Here is an 11239-nt window from a genome sequence, read left to right as displayed (position 1 = left end):
TCATTTCTTCTGTTGAAAAGGACGCCAGGGTTTCTTCAAGGGAATCTTCCAGTGCGGTAATTATTTCCAGGCCATCCAAGAGTGTATTTTTGTCAAAGTCATGCAGACTGCAGAGATGGAAAAGGAATTAAGTAGGACGCTCATGAATTAATTCAACAGGAAAAGTCTTTATAGAACATAGAACATAGAAGGATACAGCGCAGTACAGGCCCTTCGGCCCTCGATGTTGCGCCGACCGAATCCTACCTAACCTATACTAGCCCAATAACTTCCAAATGCCTATCCAATGCCCGCTTAAATGACCATAAAGAAGGAGAGTTCACCACTGATACGGGCAGGGCATTCCATGAACTCACAACCCGCTGTGTGAAGAATCTACCCCTAACATCTGTCCTATACCTACCACCCCTTAATTTAAAGCTATGTCCCCTAGTAACACCTGACTCCATTAGCGGTAAAAGGTTCTTAGTATCTACCCTATCTAAACCCCTAATCATCTTATACACTTCTATCAGATCTCCCCTAAACCTTCTCTTCTCCAATGAGAACAGCCCCAAGTGCCTCAGCCTTTCCTCATAAGATTTTCCTACCATTCCAGGCAACATCCTGGTAAACCTCCTCTGCACTCGTTCTAAAGCTTCCACATCCTTCCTATAGTATGGCGACCAAAACTGCACACAATACTCCAGATGAGGCCGCACCAGAGTCTTATACAACTGCAACATGACCTCAGGACTCCGGAACTCAATTCCTCTGCCAATAAAGCCCAGTACACCATATGCCTTCCTCACAGCACTATTTACCTGGGTGGCAACTTTCAGAGATCTGTGTACATGGACACCAAGATCCCTCTGCTCATCCACACTACCAAGTAGCCTACCATTAGCCCAGTAATCCATCTTCTTGTTATTCCTACCAAAGTGAACGACTTCGCACTTAGCTACATTGAATTCCATTTGCCACATTTCCGCCCAGCTCTGCAACTTATCTATATCCCGCTGTAACCTACCACTTCCTTCCTCACTATCCACAACTCCACCGACTTTTGTGTCATCCGCAAACTTGCTTACCCAGCTTTCAAGTCCTTCCTCTAGATCATTTATAAAGATAACAAAAAGCAATGGTCCCAAAACAGATCCTTGTGGTACACCGCTAGTAACTGCGCTCCAAGATGAACATAATCCATCAACTACTACCCTCTGTCTCCTTCCAGCCAGCCAATTCCTAATCCAAACCTCTAATGTATCCTCAATGCCATACCTCCGAAGTTTTAGCATTAGCCTACCATGGGGAACCTTATCGAACGCCTTACTAAAATCCATATACACAACATCTACTGCTTTACCCTCATCCACTTCCTTGGTCACCTTCTCAAAGAACTCAATAAGGTTTGTGAGGCACGACCTGCCCTTCACAAAACCATGCTGGCTATCCCTGATCACGTTATTCCTACCCAGATGTTCATAAATCTTATCCCTTACCATTCTCTCTAAGACTTTGCCCACCACTGAAGTCAGACTCACTGGCCTATAGTTACTAGGGCTATCCCTACTCCCTTTCTTGAACAATGGGACCACATTCGCTATCCTCCAGTCCTCTGGTACTATTCCTGTTGACAACGACGACATAAAAATCCAGGCCAATGGCTCTGCTATCTCCTCCCTAGCTTCCCATAGGATCCTGGGGTAAATGCCATCAGGCCCAGGAGACTTATCTATATTCATCCTTTCCAATATTCCCAAAACCTCTTCCCTGCATATTTCCAGGGCATCCATTCTAATTATTTGTGATTCCATATTCACATCAGCAACAGTGTCCTGTTCCTGAGTGAATACTGATGAAAAGTACTGATTTAATGTCTCTCCAATCTCCTCCGCCTCCACACACAACTTCCCACTACTATCCTTGACTGGACCGATACCTACCCTAGTCATCCTTTTATTCTTGACATACCTATAGAAAGCCTTTGGGTTTTCCCTAATCCTACCAGCTAAAGACTTTTCATGTCCCCTTCTCGCTTCTCTTAGCTCCCTCTATAGCTCCTTCCTGGCTACCTTATAACTCTCAATCGCCCCTACTGAACCTTCACGCCTCATCTTTACATATGCCGCCTTCTTCCCTTCTTTCTCCATTAAATGTATTTTTAGAAAAAAAAACAAAGGAATGCTCCAAGGAGATATTACATTCGATCTTGTGGGCGGCACGGTGGCACAGTGGTTAGCACTGCTGCCTCACAGCGCCTGAAGACCCGGGTTCAATTCCCGACTCAGGCGACTGACTGTGTGGAGTTTGCACGTTCTCCCCGTGTCTGCGTGGGTTTCCTCCGGGTGCTCCGGTTTCCTCCCACAGTCCAAAGATGTGCGGGTCAGGTGAATTGGCCATGCTAAATTGCCCGTAGTGTTAGGTAAGGGGTAATGTAGGGGTATGGGTGGGTTTCGCTTCGGCGGGTCGGTGTGGACTTGTTGGGCCGAAGGGCCTGTTTCCACACTGTAAGTCTAATCTAATCTAATTAAATATATTTGTCAAGCTTTTCTTCCTGGCTGGTAGTCATAATTTTGCTGTGGTTATATTTAATCTTGTTATTAGCCTCTTGATGGAAGGTCACAACTTTGAGGCATTTCAATACTGTTGTTTAAGATACTATACCCGTGATCTTGGTATCTTATTGTACTGGTGCATGATGCTAAGAAACAGACTCTATACCCTAACAGTGTAATAATTTCCACAGTGAAGATTAGAATTGGTGCAGTTGCTGCAATTGATTGTCTAAAGATGCAGCTGTTTATTGCAATGATATATGCCTGTTTGAACTATATTAGTGTATACTTTTCATAATTCTTTTCAGCTAAGAGATTTATACAGTCATACAGCACAGAAGCAGACCGTTCAGTCCAACTCTTCCATACCAACCAAGTTTTCCAAACTAAACTAGTCCCATTTGCCTAGGTTTGGCCCATATCCCACTAAACCTTTCTGATCTGTGTACCTGTCCAAATGTCTTTTAACTACTTTACCTGCATCTACCATTTCCTCTGGCAGTTCATTCAATATACCCACCACCCTCAGGTCCCTTTTAAATCTTTCACTTCTCACCTTAAACCTTGCAGTTTTAAACTTCCTTACCTTGGGAAAAGACCTTTGCTAGTCATCTTATCTACGCCTGTCATGATTTTATAAACTTCATAAGGTCACCCCTCAACTTCCTACATGCCAGGGGGGGAAAAAGCTCCTTATAACTTTGAAATATTCGAAAGGGGCACTGTTTTCTCACAGAGGGTCATGTATTAATGGAATGAGTTTCCGGAGGAGGCGGTGGAGGCTGGTACAACCACGACATTTAAAAAGCATCTGGAGGGGTATATGAACAGGAAGGGTTTAAAGGGACAGGGGCCAAGAACTGGCAAATCTGACTAGAATAATTTGGGATATCTGGTCGGCATGGACGAGTTGGACTGAAGGGTCTGTTTTCACGCTATATGGCTCTAAGACTCTATCATTTGAATTGAATTTAACTTATTGTCATGTGTACCGAGGTACAGTGAAAAGCTTTGTCTTGAGAGCAATACAGGTAGATCATAGTAAAATAGCATAGATAACTAAATCGTAGGTAAACAGTGACAAAAACAAAAAACACAAGTACAGGCGACTGCGAAGAGTTTGTGAGTCCATTCTAACAACAGTAGGGTAGAAACAGTTTCGAAACTGGCTGGTGCAGGTGTTCAGGCTACTGTACTTTCTCCTAGATGGTAGAGGTTGTAGAAAAGCATTTCCAGGGTGGAATGGATCTTTGAGAATGCTGGCTGCCTTTCCTTGAGGGTGGCCTGGAAGATGGATTCTATAGATGGGAGGTTGGCCTTTGAGAGTGTCCAGGCCAAGTTCACCACTCTCTGTAACCGTCTTCAGTCAGTTACCATACCAACATACAGACAGAATGTTCTCGATGGCACATCTATAAAAGTTGGCAAGGGTATTCGCCGTCATGCCAAATTTTCTCAGCTGCGTCCGTATGATCAATCCAAGAAAGCTGATTGTTAATTACTACTCCCAGGAGCTTGACACTCTCCACTTCTTCCAGCTCTGTCCTGTTAATGTGTAGGGGTGCATGAGTAACATCTTGCCAAAAGGCAATAATGAGTTCCTTGGTTTTGCTGGCATGGAGAGCTAGGTTGTTCTTAGTGCACAGTTTTCCAAATCTTCCACCTCCCATCTGTAATCTGTTTTGTCGCCATCTGAGATTCGACTGACTATGGTGGTGTCATCAGCGAACTTCTAAATGGCATTAATCTGGCATTTGGTGACACACACAGGGGTATACAGTGAGTACAGTAGGGGGCTGAGTACATACCTCTCAGGGGGCTGCAGTGTTGAATGTTATCCCAAATCTTCACTGATGGAGGCCTGAGGATCCAGTTGCAGAGTGGCGCTTAGTCCGAGATCACTAAGTTTAGTAATCAGTCTCAAGGGGATAAAAGCATTGAGAGTCAGAAAGTGAAATTATGGCATTTCTATGGCCCTGGATCAGACTGCAATGCACTCATCCATTGAATCAGTAAGGGAGTCCAACTGACTGTCTTCACAGAACCATCAACTACTGTCTACTAGAATTCAGCGAGGTTTCCATTGTGAATATTTTAGGATTATTGTATTTGTGTTCAACTGATCAAAGTAGAAAAGGCTGATAATCAAGCCAGGAAATCTGAGCATCTAGAAAATAGGTACACCCCCTTCTGCTATCAATATACACGAAACAGGTGGCCGAGCAGGTTGGATTTTAAATAGCACCATGTTAACTTCATTGACAGCAGTTCAAGAACTTCTTGGATTAGTCATAAGCAATTAATATAGGCTTGTCCCAATTTAGAGAGAATAGAAATTCATTGAGAGCCTGTTAGTCTGAGAGATTTCTTCTTAATGCAACAGTACTAAGCCTATTGTACAATCATGGTGATTCTATATAACAAAATGTCACTTGTAGTTATTAATGGTGCACAGGAGGCAATGTAACTGATAGTTCATAATGGCTCCCTGTCAAACAATTTAGTCAATCCCTCAACATCCCTGTAGCACTGCTACTTTTTCGATATTAGATGATCCCTTGAAGGAAATGGCAAAAATGCTGCATTTGAAGTTTTGTTGGATAAAATCAAACTTTTTCAAGTGAATGGGATTACCACTTCTCTCCTTTCATTGAGTAGAACTAAAAACTAAGATATTCCTTTAAAAGATTATTGTAGGATTACTGCTAATGGGAGGGCAGCTCAGTGGTCAGCACTACTTCATAGCGCCAGGGACCCAGTTAGATTCCAGCCTTGGGTGACTGTCTGTATGGAGTTTGCGCATTCTTCCTCTGTCTGTGTGGGTTTCCCCCAGGTTCTCCAGTTTCCTCCCACAATCCAAAGATTTGCAGTCTTTGTGGATTAGCCATAGGAAATGCAGGATTACAGGGTGGGCTGCCCTTTCAGTGGGCCAAATGGCCTGCTTCCACACTAGGGATTTTGTGAATTGTCATTTACTGAGTATGAATTACACATATATCCTCTTTACCACTTGTAGGTCATGGGGTGGTGCTGGCTGGCCAGAATTTGCCAGTTGTCCTTTGAGAAGGTGGTGGTGAGCTGCCTTCTTGAACCACTGCAGTCCATTTGCTGTAGGTAGACTCACAATGCCATTAGGGAGGGAATTCCAGGATTTTGACCCAGTGACAGTGAAGGAGGGTGAGTGGATGGAGAGAAACTTGCAGGTGATGTTGTTCTCTTATCTCCTGCCTTTGTCCTGCCAGATGGAAGTGGTTGTCTGTTTGGAAGATGCTGACTAATACTGGGATCAGCATTTGTTGTCCACCTTCAATTGCCCCAGAAAGTGAGTGGCTTGAATTATTTCTGAGGGAGTTAAGAGGCATCCACATTTGTGTGTCTGGAGTCACAGGTAGGCCAGACCAGGTAAGGGTGGCAGTTTTCCTTTCCTAAAGGGTATTTGTGAACCAGATGGATTCTTTCACAGTTACTGTTACTAGCCTTTAATTCCAAGTTTATTCATTGGGCTTGAATTAGACATAGAACATGGAACATAGAAGGATACAGCGCAGTATAGGCCCTTCGGCCCTCGATGTTGCGCCGACCGAATCCTACCTAACCTATACTAGCCCAATAACTTCCAAATGCCTATCCAATGCCCGCTTAAATGACCATAAAGAAGGAGAGTTCACCACTGATACGGGCAGGGCATTCCATGAACTCACAACCCGCTGTGTGAAGAATCTACCCCTAACATCTGTCCTATACCTACCACCCCTTAATTTAAAGCTATGTCCCCTAGTAACACCTGACTCCATTAGCGGTAAAAGGTTCTTAGTATCTACCCTATCTAAACCCCTAATCATCTTATACACTTCTATCAGATCTCCCCTAAACCTTCTCTTCTCCAATGAGAACAGCCCCAAGTGCCTCAGCCTTACCTCATAAGATTTTCCTACCATTCCAGGCAACATCCTGGTAAACCTCCTCTGCACTCGTTCTAAAGCTTCCACATCCTTCCTATAGTATGGCGACCAAAACTGCACACAATACTCCAGATGAGGCCTCACCAGAGTCTTATACAACTGCAACATGACCTCAGGACTCCGGAACTCAATTCCTCTGCCAATAAAGCCCAGTACACCATATGCCTTCCTCACAGCACTATTTACCTGGGTGGCAACTTTCAGAGATCTGTGTACATAGACACCAAGATCCCTCTGCTCATCCACACTACCAAGTAGCCTACCATTAGCCCAGTAATCCATCATCTTGTTATTCCTACCAAAGTGAACGACTTCGCACTTAGCTACATTGAATTCCATTTGCCACATTTCCGCCCAGCTCTGCAACTTATCTATATCCCGCTGTAACCTACCACTTCCTTCCTCACTATCCACAACTCCACCGACTTTTGTGTCATCCGCAAACTTGCTTACCCAGCTTTCAAGTCCTTCCTCTAGATCATTTATAAAGATAACAAAAAGCAATGGTCCCAAAACAGATCCTTGTGGTACACTGCTAGTAACTGCGCTCCAAGATGAACATAATCCATCAACTACTACCCTCTGTCTCCTTCCAGCCAGCCAATTCCTAATCCAAACCTCTAATGTATCCTCAATGCCATACCTCCGAAGTTTTAGCATTAGCCTACCATGGGGAACCTTATCGAACGCCTTACTAAAATCCATATACACAACATCTACTGCTTTACCCTCATCCACTTCCTTAGTCACCTTCTCAAAGAACTCAATAAGGTTTGTGAGGCACGACCTACCCTTCACAAAACCATGCTGGCTATCCCTGATCACGTTATTCCTACCCAGATGTTCATAAATCTTATCCCTTACCATTCTCTCTAAGACTTTGCCCACCACTGAAGTCAGACTCACTGGCCTATAGTTACTAGGGCTATCCCTACTCCCTTTCTTGAACAATGGGACCACATTCGCTATCCTCCAGTCCTCTGGTACTATTCCCGTTGACAATGACGACATAAAAATCCAGGCCAATGGCTCTGCTATCTCCTCCCTAGCTTCCCATAGGATCCTGGGGTAAATGCCATCAGGCCCAGGAGACTTATCTATATTCATCCTTTCCAATATTCCCAAAACCTCTTCCCTGCATATTTCCAGGGCATCCATTCTAATTATTTGTGATTCCATATTCACATCAGCAACAGTGTCCTGTTCCTGAGTGAATACTGATGAAAAGTACTGATTTAATGTCTCTCCAATCTCCTCCGCCTCCACACACAACTTCCCACTACTATCCTTGACTGGACCGATACCTACCCTAGTCATCCTTTTATTCTTGACATACCTATAGAAAGCCTTTGGGTTTTCCCTAATCCTACCAGCTAAAGACTTTTCATGTCCCCTTCTCGCTTCTCTTAGCTCCCTCTTTAGCTCCTTCCTGGCTACCTTATAACTCTCAATCGCCCCTACTGAACCTTCACGCCTCATCTTTACATATGCCGCCTTCTTCCCTTTCACAAGGGACTCCAATTCCTTACTAAACCACGGCTGCCTCACAAGGCCCTTTACACCATGCCTGACTGGTACATACCTATCGAGGACACGCAGTAGCTGCTCCTTGAACAATCCCCACATCTCATTAGTGTTCTTCTCTTGAAGCCTGTTTTTCCAATCCACACATCCTAAGTCATGCCTCACTGCATCATAATTTCCCTGCCCCCAGCTATAGCTCTTGCCCTGTGGCGCACGATTATCCCTCTCCATCACTAAAGTAAAAGTCACCGAGTTGTGGTCACTGTCCCCGAAGTGCTCACCTACCTCCAAGTCTAACACCTGGCCTGGTTCATTACCTAGAACCAAATCCAATATAGCCTCCCCTCTTGTTGGCCTGTCGACATATTGTGTCAGGAAACCCTCCTGCACACATTGTACAAACACCGACCCATCTAATGAACTCGAGCTATAGCTCTCCCAGTCAATATCTGGGAAGTTAAAGTCCCCCATAACAACCACCCTGCTACCTTCACTCTTTTCCTGAATCATCCTCGCAATATTATCCTCTACTTCTCTAGGACTATTAGGAGGCCTGTAGAAAACACCTAACAGGGTGACCTCACCTTTCCTATTTCTAACCTCAGCCCAAACTACCTCAGATGGCAAGTCCTCTTCCATCGTCCATTCCACTGCTGTGATACTGTCTTTGACAAGTAATGCCACGCCTCCCCCTTTTTTACCCCCATGTCTGATCCTACTAAAACATTTGAACCCTGGAACGTGCAACAGCCATTTTTGTCCCTGTTCTACCCACGTCTCTGTAATGGCCACAACATCGAAGTCCCAGGTACCAACCCACGCTGCAAGTTCACCTACCTTATTCCTTATACTTCTGGCATTGAAGTATACACACTTCAATCCACCTTTCTGGTTACAGGCACCTTCCTTAGAGATCGCTGCATTATTCCTAACCTCCCTACACTCAAGGTCCTGTACCCTAAAGCTACAGTCCTGGTTCCCATGCCCCCGCGGAGTTAGTTTAAACCCTCCCAAAGAGCACTAGCAAACCTCCCCCCAAGGATACTGGTGCAGACCAACTCCTGCAGTGCAGTTTAAATCCATTATCCCCTCAGCATTAGGCTAAGCTTCAGGATTACTGATGCAGTAATGGGTATTTTCTAATTAACCTGTTCAGACTTATTATTATGGCTGGGAGAAATGGGACTTGAACCTGGGCCTCCTGGCTCAGAGGTAGAGAAACTATCACTACATCACAAGAACTTGATATTTCCTCTGTAGCGTTGCTTTAATGTAGCCTGCTCAACTGCATTCAGGATCCCAGATACAGTGCATTCAATAGCATTCTAACCTCCAGGAATGTTGTATATTTAGGAAAATTCTTATTGACCAATCTTGCTGCTTGCCAATTTCCATTTTATTCAGCAGAATATTACAACCCAAGCCTGGAGTAAAGCACAGCTGTGACTATCTATTGCCAGATCTCCTGCTGTTGCCAAGGAAGAGACTGTCACCTTTTTAATACAATCACTTGTACCACAACTGAGCTGTGGGTTGCTCCTGTTGCTCTTCGGTCAAGCAGCAGCAACTGTAGAAGATGAAGCAGGTTATCTCAGAAGCATCACTCCTTAGCTGGCTTCACATTATCCCCAGTTGATAAGCTAAGGGTAGTGGTTAATCCTTCTTAAGATCTTCCTCTGCTGTCTGTCATGTTTCCCTCTTCACACTTATCCAGATGTGGCGTGGTCTGGAGCCACTGTCCTCAGTTATACCTTCCCTCATGCCAGACTTGGGTCAATTTTCTTGGCTGATTTGTAATTCACTTTCTAGCAATTGTGATTCACGTGGATTGGTCTAGCAGGCAAGAATAATTCTCTCTGGCTCTTTAACAGGAATTTAGAAAGTCAGGGAAAAGAGGAGTATAATAGCAAGGCTCTTCCTTGCCAGTGTTTAATTCTTGGAGAAGTTTCATTAGTAAACAATTACTTATTAATGCACATTTAACAAAATTTCTTGAAAGAATGTCACAGGTGTCTTTAATAGAATCATACAATCCCAACAATGTGGAAGCAGGCCATTCAGCCCAGCAAGTCCATACTGACAGTCTGAAGCACATCCCACCCAGACACTGGCTTCCCCCCATTTCTCCTCCGGGCCAGTCCTGTAATTCTGCATTTCCCACGGCCAATCCACTTAACCTGCACATCTTTGGACTGTAGAAAGAAACCCACTCAGACACAGAACATGCAAACTCCACACAGTCGATTAAGGCTGAAATCAAACCCAGATCCCTGGCACTGTGAAAAAGCAGTGCCACCCACTCAGCTGCATGGGTGGTATGGTGGCTCAGTAGTTAGCACTGTTGTGTCTCAGTGCCAGGGACCAGAGTTTGATTCTAGCCTCAGGTGACTGTCTATGTGGAGTTTGCAGGTTCTTCCTGTGTCTGTGTAGATTTCCTCCCACTATCCAAAGATGTGCAGGCTAGGTGAATTGACCATGCTAAATTGCCCATTGTGTTCAGGGATGTGTAGGTTAGGTTCATTAGTCAGGGGTAAATGCAGAGTTATAGGGTAGGGAAGTTACTGGGTGAGTTACTCTTTGGAGGATCGGCGTGGACTTGTTGGGCCAAGTGGCCTGTTTTCACACTAGGGATTCTATGAAACAATTTCTTTAAGTACCAAATTTTACTCTTGCGGATGACAAAGAGAGGTCACTGGTAGTATTCCATGAATAGCAACTTTCACAACCTCCGAATATTCCAAGGTATTTTGCAATTGGAGCAGGAGTTTGAATTGTAGTCCCTGTTGTAATATAGGAATCATACTCACCAAGTTGTACCTAAGCAACTCACACACAATATAATAACAAACTGTGTTAGTGATCTAAATTAAGGGATAAATATTGGAATCGTGAAGATTTCCAGTATAAGTTCAACTGTATTTAGCTTACGTGAAATAATAGAATTGCAGCTCTTCTACAGACAATTCATCAATGTTAGGCTCTCCAAGGTAGTGCTTCAGCTCCTTCTCAATGTGACTGAAATACAAATGTGATTTGTATGGAATAAAATATTGTAAGCATTGCTAACCTGTTTACATAATGTCAGAAAATGGCTCTGACTAACACAAATTTCCTAAATAATCGACACCAACCCCTCCTGTAGCACAGCCCCCTGCTAGACCTTGTTTGCAATGGATCCGCAGATGCCTGGCCCCTCAGCCAAGTGACTATTTATGC

The sequence above is a fragment of the Hemiscyllium ocellatum genome, chromosome 10, assembly GCF_020745735.1.
Source record: "Hemiscyllium ocellatum isolate sHemOce1 chromosome 10, sHemOce1.pat.X.cur, whole genome shotgun sequence".
In the NCBI taxonomy this organism is placed as follows: domain Eukaryota; kingdom Metazoa; phylum Chordata; class Chondrichthyes; order Orectolobiformes; family Hemiscylliidae; genus Hemiscyllium; species Hemiscyllium ocellatum.
This window is presented reverse-complemented; position numbering follows the sequence as displayed.